This window comes from Melospiza melodia, chromosome 10 (genome assembly GCF_035770615.1).
Source record: "Melospiza melodia melodia isolate bMelMel2 chromosome 10, bMelMel2.pri, whole genome shotgun sequence".
Taxonomy (NCBI): Eukaryota; Metazoa; Chordata; class Aves; order Passeriformes; family Passerellidae; genus Melospiza; species Melospiza melodia.
Window position 1 is genome coordinate 23077453 of NC_086203.1, and position 20371 is coordinate 23097823.

General features: G+C 40.7%; 1 protein-coding gene across 3 annotated transcripts in view; it reads right to left on the bottom strand.

Moving 5' to 3' along the window:
- The window catches only part of FHIT (fragile histidine triad diadenosine triphosphatase), a 517591-nt gene that overhangs the window by 35650 nt on the left and 461570 nt on the right, over positions 1 to 20371 (bottom strand). The gene's annotated exons all lie outside the window — the stretch shown is intronic.

Genomic DNA, 20371 nt, shown 5'->3' on the forward strand with positions numbered 1-20371 from the left:
TGTTCATTGCACACCCTCCCTTGCACCAGAGGTCTCACCTCAGTAACTCTCACACCTGGGCTGCAGGTGCATGGCAAGGATCCACCAAATCCAGTTTAAGCACCAGTGCAGACTTGGCTACACTCTGCAGCAAGGTACAGGTTCTCCCAGTCCTCAAAGCATCTCTTTCAGACAAGTTTCAGAAGGAAAAAAAACAAAATAGTGTGAAGAATGCTCTGGGTAACACAGAGAACAATCTTCGGCACCGCTGAAGCTGCCACCACCCAGCAGGGCACAGCTGCTCTCCCACCCCAGCAGCCAACACCCCTTTCTGTGCACTGTGTTCTGTGGAGGGTGGCTTTTTCAAAATCCAAATTTCTGTAGCTGAGACTTGGATGAGACTCAGAATCTCTGTCCTCTAGACCCTAACATATGCATACATTCCCTTTCACGCTCTCACCCCTGCAATTAATTGAAGAGTCATATATTTTAACAAACCGGTTAATTGAACATAGCTAAATTGCAAAATTTAAGAAATTTGCCACATTTACATACATAGTAATGAGATCAATTACTTTCAGCTCATGTAGACATATTGAGAACTAATGAGGTACTTAAAACGTGTATGGAGAAAGTCTACTTTCTATTTCCATGCTGTAACTTAGAGCTTGTTAGGGATTTAGCTCTTTATCAGTTTGAGCTATGGCACTTACACTGATAGAAGGCCTGTTAGCTGTGGCTCCCCACTGCATTAAAAAGTCCTTTAATGCAGGTTTGTAGTGGCATACATCTCATTACAGTGCAAAAATGGGCAAACACTGAAGACCACGTTGTTGGAAAATACTTTGTCTGGGAACACAGCAAGCAGAAAGCTTATCCTTTGAAGGATAACATCCACCTCACTCATAATTTAGATAAGTAATTCAGAGACCTTTATAATAAGAAATCCTTTATCATCATTTAAATCTATTGAAAAAGACCCACGAAGGTAAAGTGCCAAATTCTGGAACTGTTATCTTTATGGGTCACTTATAACAACAAAACACTCTTTCTCCCAACACAAAACACAGTGGTAATTTATTTCTTCAAAGAGATTGCACTGAGAGAACATCTACAGCACAGTAGACCTCATCCACTGAGCTCTGGGTTATTACATAGGAAGGCAATTTTCAGGCAGTGGTTTCAACATCTGAGCACAGCCCTGGATACAGCTCCAGGCACATCCCAGGTTTCTCATTAAGTTGGACATGCAATGAAAATGTTGGAAGTTGTTTAAGGGTGAGGAGAAAATGGACACCAATATTATAAAGGTACAAGAGAAAACAGAAACAAGCAGAGAAACCTCTGACTCTGGCACAGAGAGTTACAGGTGAAGTGAGCCCAGGAGCCTCTCAGGGGGTTTCTGTGGCTGCACAACTGTGCTGGCCAAGCTACAGCAAAGCTTTAAACCTTGCCACCTGGCAGATGGAACCAGCTGCTTTTTAACCATAGTTCTGACCATTTTTTCTGCCTATCAAGCCCTCTAGACATTTTATTTCCCTGGCCCAGATATTAAATGACACCCTATGTATGCAATTGCCCTCAGCCACTGGGCTGAGGTCAGTACAATGCCTGTCCCCAGGGGACAGGGGCTCCTTATCCACAGGGGGAATACCACTGCACACATATCTCAGCCTGGCTCATGGGGTCACTCAGGTTATTAGGGACACCTCTGCATCAGGACTGTGAGCTTCAGGCTTCCAAGAGATGCACAGAACAGCCTTTTACAGCTTTATCAATTTGAAGTCTCCCTTTCCCTCTTTCAGTTAAAATGTCTCAACAGCTTAATTTTCCTCCTGCATTTGTTCTCATTTGAAATGCCCATTTACAACGTGACAACTTCCACCAGGACAGTACCCTTCAAATGCCAGCTGAATCCTGGGTGTGAGGCTGAGGGCAGGAGCCACAGGGATCACTTTGAGCAGAGATTTTCAGATTCAACCTTCAGCTGCTGAGGGCAGGAGAAAAACCACTTACCCAGCCATGGATGAGTGAAACAACCCCTCTAGAGCAGGAGAGCAGCAGCAAAACCAAAGCAGCCAGAGGAGGAGGTAATCAGCTGTCTCAGGATGCAGCTGTGATCCATGGGGGTCACCTGCCTGCAGCACAAATTCCATCCCTCAGCCTGGGTGGAAATGTGACCCTCTGGCACTAGAGGGTCACAACACTGTTGTTGTGAGGCAGAAAGAGCTTATCCCAGGCTCACTGCAGCTCTGGATGTGTCTGGGGCTGCTGCTCCCCAGCTGTGCCACAGCTGCCCCTGGCTTTCAGCACTCACCTCTGCCCCTACCAGGCCAAATCAGCTCTGAGGGATTTTGTGAGCTGAGAGCTGGGCAAAAGGCCTGGCTCCCAGTGCACTGTGAGAATTTGAAGCAGGTATGGGGGTCCACCAACTCCTGCTCCCCACGGGAGATGAGAATCTGCAGAGTGGAGGAGGAGACAACCACAGGCTCCCCTGGTTGTGGATTTCCTTACACTCAGAATGCACACGCTCATGTGCATTATGTTCAGCCTGAATATACTGCTTTATGTGCCACTGATCATACATTTTCTTGTCATTACAGTGCCTATAAGTAAATACAGAGAAATAAATAAGAATACTTAGCACTTTAAGCCCATTAAAGCATTGGCAAAGTTTCACATGAGATGGTCTTTAAAGCCTGATGTATGGCAATAAAATTAGTTCAGAAAGAGACAGCTGCATAAAAACAATGTATGCCTCCACATAAAACTGTGAAAAATATTTTGACTGGCACAGATTTTAAGGTAGGTTTATTTATTGGATCTGTGCTTCAGTAATTTAGAAAATACAGAATGGGAAGAAGAGGAGCATGGGATGCTCGCAGAGGGGCAGATTCAATGAGCACTCATTGCAGCTGGGGAGTCTGAAATCACACCAGGAGCCTGAAATCACACTTTGATTTTGAAATAGCAAAGATTTGTACCCAGTGTTGGGCAATGACCACACTTTACAGAAAACTAAGAGCTAATGAAGCAAATTAAAAATAAATGGAAAATATTATCTAAAAATATAATACGAAAGGAATATCTGATAACTAAAGAGTAATTATGCTTTAAAAATCTGGGATCATGAAGTTTGAATTAAAACTAATACAAATTGTGCTTCTGGACTATATGAGTCAGAAAAAGCCCCATCAAATCTGTGTCTTTGATCCAGTTACCAGTAATAGAAAACATTTTCCCAGAGAGATACAAAAGAAAAACAGATTCATGAGAGTCTCTACTTCTTATTTATAGCTTTATGCAATTTTTATCTCATATCCTTCTTCCTGTCCTTTAATTGAAAAGCAAAATTTATACCTAAGAGCAACAGTGCAATGAGAGATGGTGCCTGCAGATTGGATTTGAGTCTCTAAAGTGAACAGAGTCACATGAATGATGCAGTGTTCTAGTTTTGCTGTGCTCTTTGCTATCTGTTAATGATATCCTGAGACAAAGACACAGGACTAGCAGCAGTAGGCTTAGGTAGCTCTTTCTTAGCCTGTTTTAAAGTGAGGACTGTGGTGGACCCAATTCACACAGGCCAAGGAAAAATAGGACATCCAACTCTTTGGAAAATGTAAAATGAGACAGAAAATTCCTATTTTTAAACAAATATTAAAGGTTTATTTCTTTTGACAAGAACTTGGGCTTAAGAAAATAGATTGCTTTGCCTTTTCATATCAGATAAAAAGTTTCAAATAGTCAATGACAATTTGTACTGGTTTTCCACTTATGCCTGGACTACCACCGAGCCTGTCTCGCATGAGCAAGGTCCTATTCATGTATTCTCTTAGTTGTCATACAATGAATTCTCATTACCAGCTGAAGCCTGTGCAGCCACATTAAAGTCCATTTATGTTCTGATATGTACATAGGCATTAATTCAGATTATATCCCTCTAATTGCACAAATTAATTGCTCTCTGATGAATTTTACAACACCTCATTTCTGAGGGTTTCTCCTGAAAGTGGAGTGAAAAGGTCAACAGCACGATCAAACACTACCCTGTTCAACATGCTTTGAAGATTATAATTATTTCCAATTAGAAGTTTTTGCAATTATCACATATTGTAAGTTTTACATTCTAAGAACTAATAAGATCCTTTTGTATTTATTTACCCTGCCAAGTATGTGTGCACACAGCACCCAACTATGATTTTTGATTGATTTTTTCAGCTCAGTGGGGACAATGGGATGTCACAGTTATTTGCTATTTTTTTCAACTAAAGATCTTCTGTCTGTTAGGTTACCCCCCGTGTCTGCAGCCTGACCAGGACTCTTGGGACAAAAGAAGAATACAAATGAGCTGATATTTAATGTCACAAGTATTAGTAGTACTTTATGGCTGTGTGCAATTTTTTCATGGAAACATGCTAATGTAAGGAGAAACTCCCCAGTTATTGGGTTCTCCATGGTGACCACTGTACACAGTCTCTAAGCAAAGGAGAGGCACGAAACCAATGCATTTCCCAGTCTGCCAGAAGGCACATTTTTGTCATTCAGAAGGGTACAGATAACAGATTAGTATTCCAGGTACTAGTTGATTTTCAGCTCTTCTCGGAAAGCTATGTATGCACTTGTACCCCAGAGAGCAATATAAGAGCAAGACTGTCAAACTTCATCTTTGCTGCAGACTAATTACAAAACCTATGAGCCTAGTTTGCAAAACTGGGCTTCCTTTGCTGCCTCTCCATGCTATTTTATGTAACTTAGCAGTATGGGGTTGTTTTATTATGGTAACAGATATGCTCAGTCTCTGGGTCACTTCAAAACAGCAAAACACACCAGTGCCAGCAGCAACATCAGGAGGAAAAGTTGGCAATGTACTCAGCTTTCCTCAAATAAATTACCTGCTGAAATCACAACAACAATTAGTTTGTTGATTTGAATTTTACCCACAACACAGAAAGAAGAAAAGATTACAAAAGCAAAAAGCAGTAATGGTGAAATGGAAGTTTGGTTGTCAATTCTTGAGACAGGATCTCCCTCTAACGCTCCAACACAAACACACATGGCTGTGATTGAAAGCCCATGGCTCTCAGGAAGATTTGATTACTTTCCAAACACAAGAAGGAAGCATCATTCCTCAAAAACCTGTCTTCCACACTATACCTGGGGCTTTCACATCACCATTAATTTAGGGTAGCAACTCTCCACACTGCCGGTCCCACAGCAGCTTCATATCCAACTTCATTTAGAGAATGGCTCATCTCTGCTGGCTGAGGCTGCCCCAAACCTCCCAGAGAGCTAATGACAAATTTAATGAACAGATTTTAATATTCCTGAGCTGCCACCACATCAGCCTTTTTGCTGGACTGGATTCACACATTTCCTACAGAGCCATTTCTATATCTATTTGAACATACTCAGGCACGCTCTGTGCCAATTTGCTCACTGTCTTGGTTACAATATCTCTTTGGAACACAAAGACCTCATTATAAATATCAATAACAATAAAAAGTCTTTTATCTCTCTAGGCAAATTTTCTTTGAACCTAGATACATTTAGCACGTATGTGGGTACCATATTTCAGCTTGAAGAATTACAAATGTATTTACTGAATGTTGGCAAAACTCTTCACATTGGTTTATATTCCTAACAAGCACACCCAACAGAATGAAATCTACTTTTGTGGAATCCATCTCCCTCACCAGCAAGGGAAAGAGGAGTCAGGACTCTCATCAGAATTGTTTCATTAAGTCCTTCCTTATTCTCCCAGAAAATTCAGGAAAAATGAAATTTCATCCATTGCTCGGCTTCAACCAACTGTGACAAAACTTCTAATTGAACTTGATATTTGAGAACTTCACAAGTTAGCAAATTACTAAGAGAACCTATAAGTCAGGCAGGTTAAGAGAAGTCAAATACTGAATAGCAAGAAGAGCAATAGATCCAACTGTATGTAAATTAGGAATTGTATTTAAGCCAACATATTGCATTATGCATGAAAAGGTGAGTAATAGCAAATAGTTTAAGACATCTGTCTACAATTAATGAATCCTAAATAGCTTTATTAATGTAGGTCAAATTCCTTCTTCTTGTGGGAATTTGACATTTACTAATATGCCTCTCTGAATTATTCAAAGATATATTTCATGTATATACAAAATTGTATTGAGTATGCTCTTCACAAAGGCTGCATTATATTTGTATTAAAAACCTATAGGGACTACTTAATTTCTAATCCAGTAATCATTAAATGAATAATACTTAAATCATACTCTAATATATCTAAATCCAAATGTTATACAGAAGTCTGCAAAATATTGTTTTATTTGTAGCCCGTAGCAGAATGTCATCACCCATCACAGAGCAGGTATTCAAATTCTGATTTTTGTTCTTGTAAAACATAAACCTAGTATCAATTCCCATTGTGAAGAAAAACTGTGATTAGTAATTAAATTACAGTGCACTAAATTTACTTAACTTAAGTTCACCAGCTGGGAAAATTCTATGCCTCTGGGCTTAACAATAACTCCTAATCTTGCTGCTGCCTGTACCTAATTTTTTAACTTGTATTATAATTTTCTTTATTGGAATTTCATTAAAAATGGTAATGTTATTACTCCTGTTAATGCTCAAAACCAACACCATAATCCTGAATTTTAATTAGTAATTATAATTAATCATTATTCATTAATGAAATGTTTAGTTGCTAATTGTCTTTGAGCACTCCAGTCCCTAGGCTTATATGCATTTCACAACACATTTAATTTCTCACAGTTTCTGTTTAAGTGGAAGCATCAACCTGGCTCACATTTAACACTTTTGTGTGGTGCATTACTCCTGTTCTTTTATCCCCTCCTTACAGGGTTCAAATGCAGGTTTGAACTCAGAGTCCTGATTGGTGTTCCATTAGGGAGAATGGTCTGACCACAAACCCCTCCAGCCCAGGACCTGTGGCCATGAGAGAGTGGAATTGGGTCCCAAGAAAAGCATACAAGAGCAGGCTGAGCATATGTTGGTACTTCCCCAAACTCCTCCTACCCTGAATTTCCTGCACCAGACTTTTCTAAGTTGCTCACAAAAGCCTAGAAAGGGTTAATAGTTATTATATGTAGAGACATGAATATAATGCATGAGACATGGTCCTAAATACAACAAAAGAAAGCCTTAGAGATAACGGTGATAATTATTTTTTGAAGCTGTGGGGCTATATAACACCTGGCTCCCTGATGAACAGATATATCACTGCTAACACTAATATATTAACCTTTAATTTATAAATGGAACTCTGTATGGAGTGTAGCCAGTTTGATCTGCAAAAGGGGCTGTGAATCTTACAGGGAATGACTGATATTCTGTGTCACCACTTCCTGAGTTAAGGTTCACAGATTACTGACAGCCTGTGCAGCCCTTGCTGGAAACCCACAGAGACATAACACCCTTTGGGTATTTTAAATTTAGTGCTCCTTGATGAGTCTGCATGCTATCCCTAAGAAATTATGGGCACTGACAAATGGATGCTGGCCCAAAAGGCTGGAAAGACAGAGCTGTGGGTTTATGCTGGAATCGAAGAGTATGCTAAGCCAACCAACTCCTTGGAAAGGCAAAATCAGAATTATTCTGAAGTTTTGGTGAAAATCTGATACTTCTGCACAGATCTTATTCCAGGAGAAGTTCAACAACAGAAATAAATACATTTTTAAACACATGTATTTTACAACAATAAAATAGTATTCTCTTAAATTAAAAAAGTTAAATATTTGCTTGTCTTGTGAATCCACAGAGACACACGCAGAGCATTCTTGGTTGGGGGCATCTTTCTGTAATTTATTCTTTTGCTTATTTTACTCTAACTGTTCTTAATCATTTGCAGTCTGTTACAATGAAGTACAAATTACATTTTCTCCTTTTCAGAACACGATTTTAGATGTTTGATGGCTACCCATGACAGGGTCAGCAAGAGTGTCTAGAAATATGGAGTTATTTACATATAAAGAAGTGCAGGATTTGGAAAGAGGCACATTGTGCTCAGGGAGGCACCTTGCTCAGCTGGGCTTCAATTCCACTGGCACAAGTTGGAGTTGGAATATTTGTCTTAGGGATGAAGGTTTAGAACAGAAATCTCAGCCCCAATGCACTCAGGGACAAGAACTTCATGAAGTACAGCAACAAAAACTAGACTTCCTACTGGTTCACCATCTGGACATATCTAATTATTAATTAGGAGGAAGAGGACACGAAGGAAGCTCGCTGTCTGCAAGGTGTGGTCTCCCCCCATGAATATCTGACAACACTTCCAAACCCATGATTTTAGCAGACAAGGGCATCTACTTGAGATTTTCTTGGCTGCACAGAAAATAAACCTGCAGAAAGCCAAGAGCTGTTTTTGTGCTCTGGTGGGTGAAGGGTGACAGAAGAACATCTCTACTTTCTGCACCTCTAACAGCAACTGGGAAGCTGTGCTCTGTATCATGTTATGTTACTAATGTAGTACTTGATTCAGTGAGAGAAATCCTTAAAAGATAATTTTGAGGCAGATGGGGGATCAATAGTTTCCTGTACAGTCTGTACTCTCTATAGACCAAATAGTATTCATACATCTGAAGTTTAGCAGATGGTGTTTTTGCATTAATTTTCCAAACTACCAACTGTAGGATACTCTGTTTTCAGAAAACCAGTTGCCTTAAGGCTTGAATTTTTTAAAGTATTTCAAATGTTTTCATGTGTTGTAGGCACACCTTTCTCAGGTTCTTTCTCCCAAAGGTGCCGTTCTGATTTTGAATCTCAAAAACTGAATTGGCACCAGGCTCAGCCGTGCAGGTTCACACCATGTTTGTAACAAACCATGGAATATGACAGCAGCATCTCTCTGCAGGGCATTTGCTCCTCTCTGCTGGACACAGAACCATCCTCTCTGCATTGAGCACTTTGCTACTTACAAGGAAGGAAACCACATTGGTTTGTGGGTGGAAAGTACAATAGAACCATTCAACATTCTCACAAAATGCCAAGGACCATTTGCTTCTGTTTCAAACAGTCCCCAAAGCCCACTCCACACTTGGAGCACCTGTTTTAATCTATCTGCATTTCTTTCCTGATTTACATTATTTATGTAAACAAACAAACAAAAAAAGTTGAGGAATTATGAGAAGGCATGGTGCCTCCGAATATTTTAAGGAGACTGAATTCTTTTTTGGCCAGCTGTTGCAAGCAACACTGTTGAAAATTTGACTAGAGATGTACATAGAGCAGAAAAAGTTGCATAGAAGTCACCATGTCATGGATTTTGAGTTCCCAAAGAACCCCCCAAAACTGAGATGCCTTTGATCCACTCCAAAGGGGGAGTAAAAGAAAACTTCAAAGAAGAATGAAAATCCTGCTACTTTGCACCGGCTTTAGCTGCAGCCAGTGTGTATTATTTATCATCCTCACCTCACTCCTGCATTGCTCTAAGCATGCTGAAGTCATTCAATTTAGCTTTGCAGTTTGGTCAGCCTGCCAGGAAGGAGTAATCTTGCCTTCACCTTCCCCAGCCCTCTCCTGAACGCAAATATAGAGTGACTGCTAATTTGTTGATTTATACAAGGTTTAATCCACTAGAGTCATAAAATATTAAAGGAATCTTTCTTCAGTAAATTTACAGCTAAATAAAACTGTAGCTTTCAAGTCTTGCTAGAAACAAGAGTGGCATTTTATTTGCTTGAAATCCATTTTCTGATTCAGTGAGGTGGACTGACATGGGCAGCCTGCTTATTTAAACCACAGCATGTGCAGGATGCTTGGGTGGAGTCTTTCTGAGAAAGGAAATGTGTTTTATTATTTCACAGAATAATGCAGCTAATGCATTCATCTCATCTTTTATTGTTACCAATAAAGAAGTGTAATGAAAGACTAGCTACTTTCTGCTACAATTGATGCAAAATAATTAAAAGAAAACCCTGCATTAGTGCAAGATGGAAGCTTGCCTGACATTGGTTGAAAATACATCTCCGAGCAGTCTGGAAAAACTTGAAATAAGATCTCTCCCTTCTCCTCCCAATTAACAACTAATGGAGTCAGCATCCATCTCAACTCCAGAGTGAAGACAATGATGGAAATAGCCAAAAGAGCAGATAAAGGTGATGAAGTTTCCTAGAGTGCATCATCCAACACTATTTCTATCACTGCATAATTTTGCAACCAGCAGCAATCTGGGCAGCATGTCATCAAGCCAAAAAAAAAAAAAAATTGCCCCCTGTATATTTCAGATTGGAGGGATGTCAGAAAAGGCATATGAAAAACAATTTTATTTTACTACCATCAATTTATTCTCATGTGTTACCCTGCCCATTTTTATTTCCATGTTTTTAGGCTATTCCATTTTGCTTTCCTGAGTATGTCACAGGAGGTCAAACAGAGCATTTTCATCTGTTAGCACCTAACACCGGAATTCCATTACACAGGGTTATACACAGCCCTGTTTAAAGGGGAAGAAAAATCAATATGGGGTTACATTTTCTTTTTTGCCTAACAGAGAATGGGGAAACGCCCTCTGGATTTCTGGATTTTAACACCCCAATAACAAGTTGGACCAAAGGATGTCACTAGGGAACTCCAGGAAGTCCCCTATATAAATGCTCTGCAAATATTTTGCAATTTTTCTCCTGGAAATCTGCTTAGGCACTTGCTGTAAGTTCCTTCAGGCAACAAAATTTCTGGGTAATAGGCATTTATGGGGATTCAGTCCCTTACTTAAATGCCTAAAAATAAGATTAAAGAACAAGTCAAGTACCTATATTACATTTGTTGAAAGAGATTATTCAAGAGTATCAGAAAAATACTAGAGAATGAGCATTTAAATATGCAGTTTATCAATGGGAAAACTAACAGCTTCCATTTTAAATGATATTTATTCAACAGTCCATTTGTAAAAATTATTATTTTCAATAAGATCTGATCTTCATATTAGAATAAAATATCCTTGTAGCAATTATGATTTAGCTAAAAATCAGACTTGATCCTTAGCAAGGTTTGGCAGCCCTTAATGACAAAGTCACAAAATAATTAAACATTTAAATCTTTATGCATGGTAGTGTGGCTTTTGTTGATTTTCAGCCTATAAGGCAGAACACCCAGGACACCAAATTAACAAGCAATCTCCAAAATCCTGTATTTTCTATGCAATTTTCAGAGTCAATCAGTTTCTGAATCCCCAAACTTTTCAGCAGCATTGGGGCAGATCTATTCAAAGTAAATCTGTTTTGCTCAAGATAATCTCTTTGATATAACAATACCACAACAGAAAACAAAACAAAAAAAAATTCTTCTTCCTCTGAAGTTTTTTCAGAAAGGGGATTAAAAAATTACCATCTTTAGCTGCTCTTCTAATAGCAAACCTGCATCAGAAGGGATAATCTCCCTTGCCTCTTCAGCACAGAAACAAGAGTGTCTCCTTAAGGATACAGTGCTGTGGGTATAAGCTGATTTACAGAGATCACTCCCAACTGCACTCTAAGCTTTCAGAGCTTGCTGCAGGTGCAGGCAAAGTGCATTCCCACACCTCTGCAGGCATGGGAAGCCCCAGCCCTGTCCCTGTTCAGCTGCAGCATTCCCAGTAGGGTCCCCACAGCCCTGCTGAGCACAGGATCCCACATCCCTTGTTGTCATCTTATCACAGGGGTTCCATGCTGTTGTCTCATCACAAAAGTTTCACACCTGCTTGGTGTCTCATGGGCAGCTCCTCAGAGCTCTGACTCTTCTTCACAAAGCAGTCACTGACTCCAGTTCCCTTCTCACCCAGCCATCCCACTCTTTTATAGCGTCTTGTTCTCATTGCTTACAGCTGTGGCCTGTTAAAGTCAGGCCTGTTCCCAATCTTTGCTAATTGGCCCAGCTACAACTGCTTAGGGGTAAGATTACTCTCTACACTATTTTCTTATAGTCCATCCCCCTACATCCCTCCCAAATTTAAGCCTTGCACTAGCCCTGAACTCCTCCTCAGTGACCACAGTGCTGGTTTCCCCTGAGGCCCCAGCTCTGTGTGCAGGGGATGGTGCCTCGTTCCATCACACACTGCAGCTCTCCACACAGCTCTGCCACGCAGCACACAATTGCCAATACATATTTCCAGCACTGCTCAGCTGCTGAGGATCCTGAAACTCCTTAAAAATTTCAGGAATTCATTTGTCAACTGACATGTCCTCCAAGCACTGCTTCTGCTATCAGTGCTTTCATTGTGCTTTTTATTCAAACTGGGATTTCTTTTTTCTCTCAGAGCCTTCCTCTCTTACTGCTGGAGTCACAGCTTGGTCTGACACCATTTCCATCGTGCTGCCCATCTCCTATTCGCAAACAATATTGCAGCAAAGATTGTTGGAACATCCAGCATTTGGGTGTTCTTGCAACAGAATTTATCCACCAAGAGAAAAACTTGATTTAATGTTGCAGGCTTTACACCTTCCATTCTGTTTTGGCATTGGCTTCATACGTTTAATATTCATTCCTTTCACTCTTATCCTGGCAATTGTAAAGTTTATAAATCCTAATCTGTCTCTCTGAGATGGCAAGGTTGTATTGCACCTTGTGTGATTCTCTGTCTCTCTCAAGATTTGTACCTTTTCTTAACTATTTGCAAAAACATGAGATTGGAGAAAAGCTTTAATGCAGAGCCATGGATTAATCATGGTTATCAAAGCTCCTTTTTAAAATGGAGAGCAACACAGCATATACACAGAGACTGCACTTAAAATTGAAACTGCATCACAAAATTCCTTTTTCCATTTATATATAAATTATGCATCTAAACAGAAGTGTTAATAATTTATTAAGTTGCTCAGCTAAATTCAGATTTTAATTAGTCTTTAGAATATCTGTAAAGTAAAAATACGTTGATTAGAACATGTAAATTTATTATTTGCCTTTTCAGCTCTTAGCATCAAGTGAAAATTTGGGGTTGTTTTTTTGGGCATCCAAAGGGGTCTGGGGACACCTGAGGGTGATGGAGCACCTCAGCAGTGTTGTGGGTGGGCACAGCCACAGCTGGCCCTGCCACCCTCAGAAAGGTCAGCTGGGAACGAATCCCCTAAACTGTGACAACGGTGACATTGTCCCTAATGTTAACAGCTCAGCCAGGGGAGGCACGGGAGCCTGATCCTGCATCCCAGCAGGCACAGTCTAGTCCTGGATTCATTTTGCATTTTCATTTGGCTCAGCTGGACCAGGCTCTTTCTGCTCCCCCTCCAAGAGGGATTGTGGCTCTGGGAGCCTCAAGTCCATTTTCTGTTTTCCTCTTTGCAGTCAGTGCTGCAAGTTTTCCCCCCTTGGAAGCAGCCTCTCCCACAGCATCCAGAAATACATGTGGGGTTTTGTTTTGTTTTTTAACTTTGTACATCTAAGACATTTCTGTGGACTTGTGAGCTGTGTTCTCCAGTAAAAAGAAAGTTCTTCTTGGTGAACTGTAAGAGCTTTTGTCTCCCAGCCCTGCTTCACCCACTACTGGTACTGCTGCATTTTCAGAGATTAATTTTTCATCCTCTGCTTCCACTACTTTTTTTCCCACAAGTTTCAAACAGGCATAACTATGGAAAGTTTCTAGTTACTGCTCTGCCAGTTTAAAGTTATATTTCATCTCTTTAATGCCTTTCTTCCCAAAATGTAAAAATTATAGAAACACCCCTCACATCCCTCAATAACCAACTTTGTGCCTCTGTTGAAGAATATGTATGTGTACATACAGAAATTCATCTGGAGGTGAGGAAACGAGCTGCACTCACAGTGTGTGAGGATGAAGTTTTCTAAACTAAATTCTCTTTGACAGAAGTAGTCCTGCTTCAGAGAAAAAAAATGTAACAGTAACTGTTAACACAAAGCTGTCAGGATTTCCATGCAAATTATGAAAGAGGAAGAGCAACTATTAGCATCCAAATGAGAGAAAACTGCCAGTCTTCATCATCTAGAGACAAACTTCAAAATTTGAAGATTTTGTTAGGAAGTTTCCAAACAACAAATACATCCCTTTGCCATCCAGCTTAGTTCATAATGTCTAGCTTCATGAATAAACATTCTGAAGTCATGAAATACCAATCATCCAGCGAGCAGAATCCTGTGACTTTGCTGAGCTCCCACATTACAGTAAAATTCAGATGCATACTAACACTAGAGGACCTCAGCCTTCAGGGAAAAAAAAAAAAAAAAAGGTACATATCTTCTCCCAAATTACAGCAAAGATAGGATATCTGCCTCATCAAACAGCACAGAGATCCTAGAGGCTGAGTTATTGCACTTAATGAGGCAGTCTCAGCGCAAGTACCCTAACCCAAGAGGTCAGAAATTGAAAATGAGCCTGTAATTCGCCAAGTTTTTAATTTAACGTTTCAATTTAAACCCCTCCCTTGCACATCTCTTGCAGGTCAGGGCACTTTGATCCCCTCAGAGGACAAACATGAGGCATCCCTGTTGAACATGAGCAGGTCCCTGGTGCAGCAGTGGCTGTGCCAGGGAAACCTGGACCTGGGGAAACTCCACTGCAGACACATTCATTCAACACCCAGCGACTGTCCTTGCCAGGGCTGACAAATGTGTGACTGAAAGGTTCCCTCAGGAGGCTGCTCTGCTTCTTCTGCCAGGCTTAATGGAGGTGATTAACAAAAAAGTGGGGTTTTTTGTGGCTTTTTTTCCCTCAGATTTAACCCTTTGCTTCCCTGGCAGCACTCGTTATCCAAGGGCCAGTCACAAAGTCAGTGCCACAGAACAATCCTAAACGAGCAGACAGCAGTTTGGGAATCAGGCTGTAGTTTGGGGGGCTCCTTTTCTCACTCTCCAAAGCTAAAGGGGCCCAGCATGGCCATCCCAGCCCTCTGCCAAAGCTGCTCAGGGTGACAAATGTGAATCCTCACCCACACAGGAACCACAGCCACGTGCAGGGCCAGGAGATGCAGCACATCCCCAGAACTGCTCCCACCCTTCACAGCTCAATAATGCACCACCTAATGCTAGAATTTGTATCAAATATCCTGCTTCAGAATTCCACATGTCCTGTCCTGTCCTTTCTTCAGAGGAATAGTGTATAACCCTCTCCTACTCACCCCCTCCATGGTGTCCTGTGATTTTTAGGGATATTTTTCTTTCTTTTTCTATTTTCCAGCCAGAGGACCTTGACCTGTCCAGTCTGCCTTCCCAGGAAAGTCATGCAGATTCTCCTGAAGCTGGTTTAATGGATTTCACTGAAATTTCTCCTGGTGTAATGGAATTCACTGAAATTTCCCTAAATTCAAAAAATTCAGCACTGTACTTTGCCCAAATATAATAAATGCCATCTGTCCAAGAGGAATTTTGTTCATAGAAAACTGACTTCTGGGAGGAAAAAGGAAAAAAGATTACAATGGATGCTGAATTTAAATATATATCAAAAATATCTCTGGTTTCTTCTGCAATTTCCCATCTCTGTTGTGTGTCCCAACCACAGCACAGTAATTATCAATTCTTCTACACTTCAAATTAATATCTTGACCAGCCTTTTTTAATTAATAAGAATATTTTTTTCAAAAACTATTACATCTTACAAGGTTACAGTGAACTTAGCACTTGTGCAACTATCATCTCACCAAAATAAATTATCTGGCCAGAAACTATGTTTTAGCTAAAGACAAAATCTCATTTGCAATCCTTGTTTGGGACACAGCAGTTATATTTTAAAACACTTCTGAATAAAAATTCTGGCTAGATTTAGATTATGAAAAAAATCATACATTTTAAAAACTAATTTAGAGGGATGGAACAGCTAAGATTTAAATTCAGGGTTAGGTACATACCTATGATTATAATTTACATCTCCAAATTGTTTTAATAAATATGTAATGCTAAAGGAGGGATACTGTTGCTAGTCATTTAATTTTTATATATATTGAATAAGTTATTTAAATTATTCACTAAAATTTTTAGCAGCTCAGCTATATCTTGTTCACATATTCTTTCAAATCCTAGTTTTTCATAAGAAAAACTGGGTCTAAAAATTCTGGAGACACCCACATAAAAATCAGGAACAGGAGGAGGTTTGAGGACAGCAAGTCTGATTTGAGGCATCTAATTCAAGTGACATGTCCAGCACCCCTTCCCCTGCCATCAGGACAAGCTGAGGTCTCTGGGACTGAGCAGGGCACATGCCCTTGCATGGATTAATACAAATATAACACATCACTGAGCCCCGTGAAACACTCAGAGACAAATGAGAAACAAGTCTAAGGATGAAACCAAGCCCTTGGTTATTTGGTCACTCATTTTGTTAATTAATCTTTTTTTGCTTTGCAGCCCACAGGAGGCTTGGAGTGAGCACATCCCATCCAGGAGGGAGCCAACCTTGGAGCCAGATCCTCCATGCAGGACCCTTGGTCTCCTGCCACAGGAGCTTCTGCACCTTCAGAATTATTTCAGAAGTGCATTGAGAGAGCTCATTTTACCTTGGAGCACCATTAGGAGGTTATGATGCCATTGACTTCATTTGCTGGGGGAGTGGATTAATTGCCTTTGTTACCATCACTGAGGAATAAAAATTACTCTCACTGCAAGTATTCCCCCCAGGCACCACCAAGTTATCTTACAATCTCTTAACTTGTTCCTTTACTGGTGGAAATATCATAATTTTCCACTAATTTATATACACCCATAGATATTTTATATATATAAATATATATTTTGGACCTGTGACAGGTATCTTGTCCAACATCTTGCAGCCCATCAGGGTTAGTAACAGGAGCTTTAAGCCATGGAAAACTACAAATCTCATTTTCACAGTAAAATATGGCTTTATTTCTAGCCTTGAAAGGCCATGAAATGATAGGCTATAAATTGCACGTTTTAATATCTATTTATAGGCACTTCCATGGCGCACATCTATGTATAAAAAACTTCCTGATTTCTGAAGTTCTAAAATATATTACTGTCCTCTACTTTCAAGGTCTTTTTTGAGGAAGTCACAGATTAAAGGAGTCATGGTTTGCAAATAGCAGGGATCCACATGCCAGGGATAAATGAATGCCAAAGTACCAAACTGCTGCCCCAGAACTACATTCTGTTACAGACATTATGCACACCAGCATCATTTTCAGAGTAATTATCCCATGAATATCCAAGGAAGCATTTCCTGGCAGGCTGTGCCTCTGCATCTCCAGCAAACGCTGTTTGCTCCAGCTTTGTACACACAGCAGTGACCCAGGGTAGGGAGGGCTCCTGACAGCAACCAAAACACTGAGCAAACTTTCTCCCTGAAATCAATATTTGTGCTGTGCCTCAGGAGCTTCTCCTGGCCTGGGGATCATGCAAGGCAGAGTGGAACTGTAGAAGCAGAAATTTTGTGAGTGCTGTCAGGGTTGTGAGAAGCAGGCAGCTCCTTCAAGCCCCTTCTTGCAGCCCTGATGCTCACAAAGAGCTTTCCCTGAGTCCCAAGGCTGCAGTACCTGGGATGAGCAATGTGGAGCCCTCCTGAGATGGAGCACCAGCCCAGCTGGGCTGCACCTTCCCACCTCTATGTCCTGGGACAGCACCACCAGAAGCAATCCTGGAACAGAAACCAGAGAGCAACCCCAGAGAGCATTCCCCAGCTGCAGGGGCCATGTCAGCCTTTGCAGGAAGGCTAAAAGCCACCAGGAATGGCTCTGATGCCAGCTAATGAGAGCTGGGGACTGCACTTTGATCCCTCTTTGCCTCTCCAGGGGAGCTGTTCCAGGCCTGTGGCTGTGACCAAAGCAAGGGCAGTGCCTGTGCTTGGCAGGACCAGGCACACCAGACAACAGATGCAGAGCAGATATCAGAACTTCAGATGACATCTTTTCCCCTATTTTTTTAGTGTTGACACAGGCCTGAGCAGAATGCTTAATGTTGGTACACACAGCTACCACAGCAGAAGATTTATGATTATTTTCATAACATAGGCCTTGTCAGGGATTTTTGATTTGATTTTGGTTGGACTATCTATTGCAATGCCAATAACGTTTCACAATTTTTTAGGATGCAATGCAGTCAAGGCTGGTGGAAAGCAGGGACAGACCCACTTAAATGCAATTTGTTAGCATCCTCGATTCTAGGAGCTGCTCCCCAGGGGCAGCAAAGCTTGAAATGCTCTACAAAGGAATTTCTTAATATTTTTTTTTCATAGACAACTACTTCTATTAATTATTTGAATAAGATTTAAGTGAGATGAAAGGCTGTGCTCTGCCTTTGATGTGAACACATAACTATCATTAACATTTCATAATTAATGGGAGCTGGGCACACACAGTGGGAAGAATAGATCCCCTCTTATTTTAAGCTTTTCTCCACCATTTCTTTCACCTCTAATAACTAACCCAAGCCTGGAACAGCTGGACAGGTGCCTTAGCTGTTGTGATGGTCACAACACATCCTTGCACTGATGGAAGCATTTGCCAGCCCCAGCACAGAGGTGACAGAGTGACTTGCAATGGTTTCAGCTCTTGAGCAGCATCCCCATGGTGTGGGGATCACATTTTGCTTGGCTGACCCCTGCCCCACTGTAAACCCCTTGCTGGAAAGTTTAGCTATTAATTTGGCTGTTATTTTTGCATTCTAGAACTACAAAAAAACCCAAACCCCATTTTTTTTCCCTGGAGACCTCTTTGTTAAAGTCAGGTACAAGCTGCCCATCTGAATCTTATGAAGCAGTTATCCCCTGTGAAGACCTTACCCACAGGAGGATGTGGGACTATGAACATGATAGGGAATTTTTCTCTATGAGAAAGCAAGTTCAGGAAAAAATATTTAGTCTAGAAAAAGATACATTGCAGTGGTATAACTATGGCAATGCAAGTATTTTACTACACTACTGCTGACAGACCTACAGGTGTGGACAGCCTTTGGATCTGAGACATGCAGAAGGTTTTAGGGAAAAATTAAAAGGTATAAGCACTGGAAAAATGATGCTAACTGCATAAGTAGGGCTGCCAACTCAGGAGTTTGGTCAAGCCTTAAGCAAGATCCAGTTTCCTCCTCACAAAAATACATTTTCTCATTCCATATCTATTCTCCTGCTTCAGATAAGGAGATTGTGATTCTTTCACTGAAATACCACGTGAGCAAATTAATGAAGCTACCAGAAACTTAACTTTTTCATTTCCAGACTATATCATTTTAACTGTCCTGATTTTATGGTGCATTAATGTTGTTGTTGGCATTTATATGGCATATTAATTACATTCACTCAGTTATTTTCCCTGCTAAACTTAAAAGGTCATATCCTTTGTGTATACTTTTGTATATGGAAATTTGATTTCTTTAGCACACCAAATAGAAACTAAATCAAGGAAATAATGTATTTTCTGTGAAACGAGTAAATAGTATTCTGTGAAAGGACAGTTAATCTACAGGCTTGTTGTGAATGTGGTTGCAATGGAATAAATGTTTTATTCTATTTCCTGCAGGAGAGGAGCTGTGCAGCTCCTGTACACCACACACATTCTGCCAGTGCCAAGAATGCTTATTCCTGAAAGAGAAAAAATGAGGGAGTTTATACAGCTTTCTGTGTGCATAGTTTAATGCACAGAATAGAAATACTTTCCCCAAGAAGATGGCAGCGTAGAAGACATCTGATATACTACAGGCTATTAAGTTGTCACTATGTCTACCCTGTATATCTTCCCTTGAGTACAATTCTTGGATGCTTGCCTTAAAAAAAAAAAAAAAAAAGGTTATATTTTACCCCCAAAAAATTTCCTGCAAAAATGAAGATCAATGGGGTGAATGGAGAAGTGTAAATATCATCTAGTGGAAAAAGCAGTCAATGCATAAAAGTTTTTGACAACAGCTTGGGCAATACAACGATTTTGCTCAGAGATGAGGCCATTTCATCATGAAAAGTTTTTATACCAGGAAAATATTCATTGTGCTAGGGACCTGCTATCAGGTATTGCTCACAGATTTCCTTTGTCCCACAAGCTGACATGTAGGGCACTACAATGAATTGCAATGATAATGTGCTTTTTTGATTCTTAAATTTCAGAAGATGCATGAACAACAGTGCTCTACTCCTGAGCTTGGGTTTATGTAGGGAGCAGAGCAGAGGCCCTGGGGTCTGGGCACTAGCTCCTGGGAGGAATGACCCCCTGAAATCCACAGAAATGATGTCTGAGGGAAGCAGGGGGTGTCAGAGCTGTGAGCACAAACCCTGCCCAGCTCAGGGGATATGTGCGTGCCCCCATTCCTCCAGCTGCAGAAATTGCTCTTATCTACACAGGGAGACATTTCATCTCAGCCACCAAATGGGCAAGAACATGAGAGAAATGCCCGGGACAGCAGCAGCATGGCCAGGGGACAGCGTGCAGAGCTGTGATGGGACAGTGCCAGCACCTCCTGCAGGGCCAGGCTGTCTCTGCCTTCCTGCCCTTCCATTGGGATAATCCTGACATTCCCAGCCCCTCCA